The sequence below is a fragment of the Rattus rattus genome, chromosome X (genome assembly GCF_011064425.1).
Source record: "Rattus rattus isolate New Zealand chromosome X, Rrattus_CSIRO_v1, whole genome shotgun sequence".
NCBI lineage: Eukaryota > Metazoa > Chordata > Mammalia > Rodentia > Muridae > Rattus > Rattus rattus.
In genome coordinates, this window is record NC_046172.1 from 121,792,786 (window position 1) to 121,799,276 (window position 6,491).

The following is a 6,491-nucleotide window of genomic DNA, read 5'->3' on the forward strand; positions in this document are numbered from 1 at the left end:
GATAGGCATTCAGGCTTAGGTGAGATGCAGTCTTAATATAATTGTAACTTAAATTTTCTTAATTGATAAGGGTTGCAAAATGCTCTTTAAAGAATTTATTAGACATTCCTCTTTCTTTCTTTCTTTCTTTCTTTCTTTCTTTCTTTCTAAAAGTAGTTTTGAGAACTTTCTGTGGAGTTCTACAGTGTGCTTGACTCTTGTGGAATTGACAGTTGCCTTCTGAGTGGATTCCAGAGCCTCTCTATAGCTAATGGGTAAACCAATATATGGCATTGTAAACGTGGCTAACAATCCAGTCTGGGGATGTTGTAGGCCCATGGGAGTAGTCTATTTCTTGTAGTAACTAAACTGGCTTAGGAGCAAACTCCCTTCTAAATACCTATGTATATACTCTAAGACAAATGTAGTTTTGGATACTGTAGAACGTAGGTGACAAACTTAATCAGAGAAGCATCTTTTTAGATCAATGGTGGTGAATGCAGACTCATGGCAATCCAAGATCCAGAAAATACGAAATGATGTGAGTCCAATCCCTAAACAAGTTACTTATTCCCTCCCTTGTGCAGAAAGAAGGATGTGGGAGTATATAAGAGGCAGAAGATAGGGTTAAGAGCTATGAAATGCCATTCTCTAGACTGAATAAAACTATTGCAATCTTTAACTCACATTAACTGTAATTCATCTGCACCAAGCCTATGCAAAACTAACAGTGAGTGGGGTAGGGACTTTTACCACTGAAGTAGGTGTTATAGATAAATAATGATAGAGGGGATCTTTCTTTTATTTGTGTATTCTGCTGAGCCTAACAGACTCAAAGCCCACCAAGTCATATAGGTATTGGGAACAAGAGTTAGAAGCTACATACTTCATGGTGAGAGAGAGAGAGAAAGAGAGAGAGAGAGAGGAGACAGACAGATACAGACAGACAAACACAGAGAGAAAACCGAGAGACATAGAGAAATTATAGAATGCTATAGATTTATGGATTTAATTGATTAATCTTAGGAAAACTGAAAAGGATATGATTTTATGATTTCAAAGCTAACGGCTAATGGTGCAAATAGTCATTGGAAATGTAGAAATAATGCTAGTTGGTATTTATAGGAAGGTTTTGGTGGGAATTTCAAATTTTACAAATATACCAAACAGCATCATAAAATATAAACACAAACACATAGCTGAAGTGACATATTCATGAGCGAAGAATGCAAATTCTATAAGGGAAACCATATTGAATTAATCAGATTAAAGTTTCATTGACAATAATGTGGAAACACTAGAACACATGTTTGCATCATTTTCATTTCAAAATACCTTTTTGTAAACTTCATTTGCTGTTACTTAAGTCAAGAAGACTATTTTTGTCTTGAAAAGAAAGGTGAATTACAGACAAGAAACATAGTGTAGAGACAATTGCTCTGCACAAAACCTACAAATGGAGAAATCTCCTAGGGGTCAGCCTAATCTGTTTTTTTTTTTTTCTTTTTTATAAGTAATTTGAAAGAACAAATGTAATTGACACTAAGCTCTTCTGGAGATAGCAAAATACCAAACTGCCAAGAATAAAATATAAGAAAATTACAATAGCTTATACAAAAGGAAAGACAATGATAGATAAGTTTCACCACGGACAAAGGCAAGGGAAGTAATTCACACCACTTTATTTAAGCTATGGGATATAATGGGATATATGTATATATGATTTTTTTCTCCTGTAAGAGCACATCTGTGTCTTTGGATCCTACAACTTAGAATGAAAAAGAAATAAGCCTAAAATATATTACTTTAGTAGAAAATATAGAAATAATACAAAATCTAGTGTTTGATTGGTATACAAAATGATGATGTGTTCACAGGATTATAATGTTATCACATTACAAACAGGACATAAAATGGCTAATGAAAATTCAGAGGAAGGTGACAGAAATAAATAGCATATAAAATTAGCAATAAAAAGCAAGACATTCCATATGAGAGAAAAACAAAAAAATAAAAATGCTAAAAGAATGCTGCTGAAGATCATGTAAGATCTAGAATGGGAATTGAAAAGGAAGATATGATCCTCTTCACAATATTTTAATATACCAAAGCTAGCAAGGGTTTCACCAAGCATAGAAAAATCTACTCTAAGATTTAATGACTGAACTCCATGTACCAGATACCACAAGCTATTAAAACATGTTTTTCATTAAATAAACTCACCTGGGAGTAAAGTTAAAAATTAATAAGATGTCAATTCTCCATTCAGTGGATTCTGGTCTGGGAATGGATAAAGAGAAGCAATTATAGTATTACTTTATGAGGCGTATCTACAAATATATCTTTAAGTCACCCACTTATATTTCTATAGCCACTGCTTTATGCCACATTTTCATTTCTTGCTTTGATTCATTAAACATGTCTTAAGAAAAGCTTTTAATTTCCTCTCTTTAATTCATTACCCTTACAAAATTCCCAGAAAAAATGTAATTAAACCACAATGCATTCCTCACACAAGCACTCTATACCCTCCCACACTAAAGCACTGCTCTATAGCAACCACAAACAGCTTAGTACCTATATCATGTATTCTATATTTTCTTTTTTGACTTTGGTTCTTTTCTGTTCACATATCATATGAACCATGAATCTTTTGACTACTTTTGAGAATTTGTGGATGTGGTTTCCGTTGCCCCAAAATTCTTCTTTGACTTTTGAATAACTAAGATTTCCTCTTTCTTATGTTAATTTAAGTTTCTTGTCAGTGAGCTATTCTGCCCTTGCTTGGTATTGTCACATTACTGCATTTAAGAAATTAAGCTCAATTGGGACAGACTTTTTTTAATGTCTGGATGAAGCAAATTTTTCTGGATCAAGAGGGTCTACTCCAAAGTGTAACATATATGACAGGAAGTACACTTGGTTCTTTTCCAAATCACTTTTTTGTGATTATCATATAATTACATTGTTTTCCTCTTCATTTCCTCCCTCTAATTTCTACCATACCCATTCCTTGCTCTTTCCAATTCATTTCTTCTGTTTTCATTAGTTGTTATTACATAGATACGTAGGTACATACATGTATATGTACATATAGGTAGCCACATGCAAATAAAATTCCTGAATCAAAAGTACAACCTGCTTAGTCAGTATGTTGTTACTGTGTATGTTTCAGGCCTGGCCTCAAGCTTACACAGACAACTACAGACAACTAAGAAATACATTTGTTTTGGCTTTTATTCTAACTCAGGTAATGACTGTCTTTTCCCAATTTACTGGGCCTGACACTACAGTCTTATTCAGTTGCCTGTTCTTAAAAGAACTGGCACACAGGAAATGATGGCAAAAAGAAAGAAAAGTCACTGCCCCAGGCCATCAAATTACTGGAATACAACTGGGGGCCTTTCAGTAAACAAAGACTTTCATGGGTGGGGAAGATTAAAACATTTTCATAAAAGTCTCATAAGTTGGGGAGAAAGAAACAAAAAGATTTGAATTCCTTGTTCAAAATTCAAGTATTATAGTGTTTGATAGAAAAGGCATTTAATATTTATTACACATCTTTCCATTTTTTTAGACATTTTCTTAAAACCCATTAACAACTTGTTTCTCTTTTTCTCTCCTATCAAGATTAAGCAGCTCTGACCCAACCCTAAAATGGCTCTAGAAAATGGCCTTAGGCCCCAAGGGAGAGCTTCCTGCTTCCAGCCCCAGAATGATTTCCCAGAAATGACTCTGACAGAACACTTCCCAGAAAAAAAAAAACATAAAATGTACTGGCTGAAGGGTACCTGGTTCCTCTGAGGAATGAAGGTACCCTCCCAGGATGACTGCTGTTACTGTAATCTGCCCTCTAAAAATAGATAAATGGTATTGTAAGTTAGAGTTGGGATCACCTCCAGCACCTTGCTTGAGAGACTGCTGAATGTGGTTCCCAGTGCACTGGAAAAATAAACCTCTTGCTTTTGCATTGATCCTGAGTCTTGTTGTCTCACCTGGGGTCTCCTGGCAGGTAAAGACCATCTCGGGCTTTACATTTGGGGGCTTGTCCAAGATCCGAGACCCGCAAGTGAGCACTCAAGACCACCTGGATCAGAGGACCAGGCTTGAGCTCAAGTCTGAGTGTCTGAATTTTGTAGAGTGAGTACTTCTCTGTTCTTTCCTTTCACTTTGGCTCTCAAGCAAGGGAGATAACTGAGAGGGCTACCTAATAGGATGGTCAATTAACCACAGGCAGATGTGCCAAATCATTGTGACTGTGGTGAGGTCTGAAGATGCTTCAGACTCCCCAGAGGGAGTCAGAGGACTTTCTTCCTTTCTGAGTCTGCTGTTATAGCAGCCAGCCAATTCTGGCCGAGTTGCACTCTAATTCACCTCCTGAAGTCTTGAAGGGTTCAGTTTCTGTGTTTATTGGTTATTTCGTTCTCTGTTCTTGGACTTGGACTGACGATATTTTTGAACATGAGTCTATCCCACTGAAGTGATGCATTGGAAGGAAGTTAAGGACAGAGAAGAACCTGTCTGTTGTAGAAAAAGAAAGGGCAAATTGGTCACCCTGTGTTCCCCAGAGTGACTTGCCTTTGGTATATGGTGCCTGCCCCCTTCCCCTGGACCCCCACAGGTACCTTCGACTTGCTGGTTATTAGGGCAGTTGAAGGGAGGAATTTTAGGCAGGGACTGCATTTTAGACATACCTGACCAGGTATGTATCCTACATAATAACTTGCAAGAATCTATTAGAGGACCCCCTTCCTCCACAGATGAAAGCCTTTCTTTCCCCAAGAACCACCTCAAAGGTTCTGGCCAGCAGGTAAAAGGAAACATAGTAGGAGGGATCTGGACCGAGAAGAAGTGAATCCTTCAATATACTTTAACAGCAGACCTGTTGCTCCAAGACCCTCCTCCTCCGTATCCCCTACCCTTGCCCCCATGGCCCCACCAGCTCCATACAGAGCCAGGGCTCTTGTATCTCCCTTTACTGGAGGGAGGAGCAGAACGAGCCCCACAACTTTTTGGTCCCTCCATGTTGACCCAAATTTGGAAAGCCACCTCCCCTGATATGATGGTGGCTCTCCTGCTGAGGGCATATGGATAATGAGGCAGCTAAAGCATCCAGATGATAAGAGCAATCAGGTTATGCAATATTGGCCATTCTCATCTGCTGACCTATACAATTCAAAGTCTCAGCATCTCCCTTTCTCAGAGAATCCCAAGAGTTTGATTAATCCTTTTGAAAGTGTCCTGTTTACCCATTAACGCCCCTGGGATGGCATACAACAGCTTATGAGGGTCCTCTGTACACTGAGGAGAGAGAAAGGATCCTTAATGAGACCAGAAACAATGTGCCCTCAGACAAGAGGGCTCCTAGGAAAAACCAGACATTGATACAGTTCATAAATCCACCCTGATTAGGACTATAATTCAGCCCAAAAAAGTGAGAGTACCTCAAGGTCTACCAACGAGCTCTGTTGGCCAGATACCAGGCAACCCGCTTGGCACTTTCACAATTGATAGAGTTAGAGGGGATGGATAGTCACCTACTGCCATTTCTGGAGCAGCTCATGGAGACATTCCACCAATATACATCCTGTGACCCCCAGTGGAGCATAAAGCTACTATGACTGGTTTTATAGATCAGGCTAGTAGAGATGTCAGGGAAACAGTTTCAGAGCTAGAGGACTACAGATAAATCATTGAGGGACTGAAATCCAGGTTGCTGAGAAGTCTACCATAACATGGAGACAGAAGAAGAGAAGGAGCAGAGAAAGAGAAAGTAAGAAGATGAAATGGAGATGAAAAGTGACAGGAAAGGAAACTACAAAGAATCTTTACTATAGTAGTTAGGGAAAGCAGATAAGGGATTCCAACCAAAGAGAAACAGAAAACCCCTTGAAATGGACCAGTGTGCATATTGCAAGGAGAGGGGCCACTGGGCCCAAGAGTGCCTCAACAAGTGGAAACCGGGACAGGAAATCCCAGGACTTTGGAAACGCACCCCCCAAATGGTGAAGGTGTTAGCCCTGGGGGAAGACAGCAACAGGGTTTGGAACCCCTCCCCAAGCACAATGAATCCTTGAAAGTGGAGGGGAAACCCACCTAATTCTTGGTGCATACTGGGGCCCAACACTCAGTCTTCCTCCAAGCTGATGGACCAGTCACCAGCAAAAAATCGTGGGTCCAAGGGGCCACTAGGACTAAACAATTTTCATGGACTACCCAAAGAATTGGGTAGAGAGCTGGATATCCCACTTGTTCATCATCTCTGACTGCCCCAATCCCTTTCTCCAAGATGGGGGCTCAGATCTCCTTTCTTCCCGAGGGCCCTCTATTGAGGGGGCCTGCTGGAGAACCTGTCCAGATCTTTAATATTAGACTGGAGAACAAGTACAAATTGTTTGAGACCAAAACCCAAAAGATAGAGGATATTGCTTGGTGACTGGAAAAGTTTCCTCTTACTTGGGATGAAATGGTCAGGCTACATCATGGGTAGGCCACTGTATGTGGAGTTTAAG

General features: G+C 39.5%; 1 pseudogene; it reads right to left on the bottom strand.

Annotated features, from left to right (window-relative positions):
- Positions 1 to 4,002, bottom strand: part of LOC116888191 — a 169,293-nt pseudogene extending 165,291 nt beyond the window's left edge.
- Between the last annotated feature and the right edge of the window lie 2,489 nt (positions 4,003 to 6,491).